Raw genomic sequence first — 3770 nt, 5'->3', positions numbered from 1 at the left:
CTGTGTGTGTTGTATTTTAAATAATATTTGAAAATATAACAAAAAACAAGTTGTTTTCATTTCCATTCTTGGATACTTTGGATTTATATTCTAAGTTAATATTAATTTATATATTCCATTTATTTATACTTCACATGTTTTTAGGCAGAAGTTGAACCACTAGAGAGTAATTTTACTGTTAATTTTATAGCTTCCCTACTCAATCACAAATTCACTGTTCTTTACCTTTTTTTATCACAAAACACAGATCTTCATGGCAGCTTGCTATGGTCTTTTGGTCCACCACCTCAAACCCTAGTGTACAAATAGTGGCAACAAGCCAATGGTATCTATCAAATTGCTGAGAAACCAAAAAAAAAATTGCTTAGAAACCATAATTTAAGGGGGATTTCTCCGGGTGAGCTAAATAACTAAGCTCTCAGAACCTTATTATTATTAATTCAAATTAAAACATACAGCATTTCACGAACCTATTTTTAAAAATTTTTTTTGTTAATAAAAATCTATTAATTATATCCAATTTCATTAAGGTTTTCATCCACATAAAGTTTGCCTAGAACCAAAGAATCCAGTATGTGCGGTTTCGGTATTCTCCTTAAAAAATGCTTAACATTTTTTTGTTGTTGTTGTTGTGGCCAGTGTCAATTTTTTTTCTTTTTTAATATTTTCTTGTTTATTTACATAGAAATATTGGGTTATGTAGATATTTTGCTTCCTTGAGAGATTTAAGCACATGTTTCTAATCAATAGGCAAACAAAGAGGAATTTTTATATATTCTACTTAGAAAAGTATGTTTATTTATTTACTTTCTAAAAGTTATGAAGTTGTTAATTTCCTAAAATTGTCCAAAGAAGTTGCTTTTATATTTCATAGTTAGGATTTAGGTAAGGATCATTATTCTTCTAAACCTATGGAGAACCTCCAAATTTTATTTATGTTAAAGAGAATGAATATTTAACATAAATCTACAGAGAAACTGTGGATTTAAGTTATGTTTGTCAGGTTGTTGATGAATCATTTATTTACCATAAGCACAGAGTAATGCTACTGCTACTTGCTATTTATGCCCTGTGTATGTTTTTGCATGCATTTAGAGATCCTTGGTGAACCTTTCAAACATCTGGTTTCACTAAAATCATTAACTTTGATCAGAGATAGTAATGTTACATGGCCATGTAATAATTTATGTTTAAAAAATTATACAAGTACTCTTCTATTGGTCAAGAATTTTAACTAAAATATAAACATTTATTAACATGCATAAAATTAATGGAAATCAGTGACATTTTTTATTTGATATCTTGTTAATGATGTGACATGTTATGATGCACAAGGCCATCTAAAAACATCTGGAAGACAACCCAGCTCTGAAGAGACTGTTGCTTCATATTCAGGGGAATGTGGGCTTTGTGTTCCCAAAGGACCTCACTGAGATCTGAGACATGGTGTTGGCCAATATGGCTTAAACAGGGACCTGTGCCAGTGCCATGGCTCCATGTGAAATCACTGTTCCAGCCTGGAATACTGAGGAAGACCTCCTTCTTTCAGGCTTTAGGGATCTCTAGGGGCATCCTTGAAATTCTGAGTGATTTACAGCTGATTAAGAACATTAAGAACAGGGCCAGGGGTACCTGGGTGGCTCAGTGGGTTAAAGCCTCTACCTTCTGCTCACGTCATGATCCCGCGGTCCTGGGATCGAGACCCGCATCAGGCTCTCTGCTCAGCGGGGTCCTGCTTCCTCCTTTCTCTGCCTGCCTCTCTGCCTACTTGTGATCTGTCTGTCAAATAAATAAACAAAACAACAACAAAGAAAAAAAAAAAAAAGACCAGGGCCAAACTGGGAGCCAGTGAAGCCACACTGCTGAGCATCCCGCCCCTTCTCCCTTGGGCTGATCATCTAGGCAGGTATTTGATGGTGGAACATCAGAGAGGAAACGGCATTCTTTCTTCTTGCTTCCTGGAAGGTGTCCACAGTGTTGCCAGCATCTGTCTGTAGATCGCTTACCCAGCTGTTGCTTTAGTACCCCATTTTAACATCAGGGGTATGGGCGGGTCCTGGCTTTGTCTGTGTAGACTGATTACATCTTCTCACTCGCTGTAAAGGTCAGGGCCTTCTTGGCTGATCCATCTGCATCTGCCGCAGCTGCACCTGTGGCTGATGCTTCATAACCACTGTCACCACCCCTATTGATATAAGATATTATTCTCTACAGAAGAATATGCAAATTCCCAGACACTGGATAATTTTTGTGAGGTTTCAGAATATTCCTGGATCTCTGTTGACGTCCACAGATCCATGGAACCCATATTAGTATATCTTGCTTGAGTAATTATTATTTTTCTTTTTTTTAAATTGAGGTGTAATTAAGATAATGTGTTAGTTTGAGATGTACAACATCATAATTTCATATGTGTATATACTGCAAAATGTCCATCACAGTATGTTTTGTTAACATACTTCCCCATACATAGTTATAATTTTTTAATGAGATCTTAAAAGATTATGCTGAGTGAAATAAGTCAAGCAGAGAGAGTCAATTATCATTGGTTTCACTTACTTGTGGAGCATAAGAAGTACCATGGAAGACACTGGGAGAAGGAGAAGAGAGTGGATGGGGGAAATCAGAGGGGGAGACAAACCATAAGAAACTGTGGACGCTGAGAAACAGACTGAGGGTTTTGGGGAGGGCCGTGGGGGATAGGATTAGCCTGGTGGTGGGTATTATGGAGGGCACATATTGCATGGAGCACTGGGTGTGGTGCATAAACAATGAATTTTGGAACAATGAAAAAAATAAAATGAAATAAATAAATAAATAAATAAATAAAATCTTTTAAATAAAAAAAAAAAAAAACAAAACACCACAAATTGTCGTCATTGGTTATCTTAGCCAACAACTGTCTTAAGCTCTCATACTCAGAATGTGGTCAGCAATCCCTGGGGGTTTGTAAGAAATGTAGACTCTCCAGGCCCATCCCAGTTTCACCAAATCAGAATCTGATTTTGAGCAAGAGCCCCTGGGTGATTCTCCCATGTCCGGATGAGCACCGGATGTTGCATGCAAGTGTTGAATTCCTGTATTGTACACCTGGAACTGATATTACACTATATGCTAAGATTTCAAGAATTTTTTAAAAAATTCAGAACCACTTTATCTAGATTTCACTTATTTCAGTTGCTTTCACACTTTTGGGAGTTATCTGAACATGTGTTGTTTGTCATCTGATCTAATTTGATTTAATGGAAACAAAGCTGAGGATCCTTTCATTAAAAAAAAGTTCTTGTTTTTCTGAAAATAAATAAATTGAAATAAATAAATAAATAAATAAATAAAAAAGTTCTTATCATGAGAACAAAATTTTTGAATAGTTAGTTTTGATTTCAAAAAACAAATAATTAGATATTTGGCTACAATTTATAACACACAAAAGTGAAAAAGAAACATTCCTATAGTCCACCTGGAGGAATTCACTTTTATCTTGGCATTAACTGTGCTATAAAATATTCTTATACAGCTTCACCTGTAATAACTGCATATTACATCATTGAACTGAAATAGCATAGTTTTTGAACCAATCTTCTTGTTGGTAAACATTTAGTATGCTTGTTTTTTGTTTTCATATTCTAACCCAAACACAGTGAACTTACTTGTAATGAAAGATTTCCAGACGTAGAATAAAAGGATAAAAACTATTTTTAAAAATTTCAGATTAGGGACGCCTGGGTGGCGCAGTTGGTTGGACAACTGCCTCCGGCTCAGGGCGTGAT

The 3770-nt window shown here is 35.5% G+C and overlaps 1 pseudogene; it reads left to right on the top strand.

Moving 5' to 3' along the window:
• The first annotated feature begins 1305 nt into the window (after positions 1 to 1305).
• On the top strand, positions 1306 to 2170 carry LOC122889546 (annotated as a pseudogene).
• Positions 2171 to 3770: the final 1600 nt, after the last annotated feature.

The sequence above is a fragment of the Neovison vison genome, chromosome 11 (genome assembly GCF_020171115.1).
Source record: "Neovison vison isolate M4711 chromosome 11, ASM_NN_V1, whole genome shotgun sequence".
NCBI classification, from domain to species: Eukaryota; Metazoa; Chordata; class Mammalia; order Carnivora; family Mustelidae; genus Neogale; species Neogale vison.
This window is presented reverse-complemented; position numbering and strand designations above follow the sequence as displayed.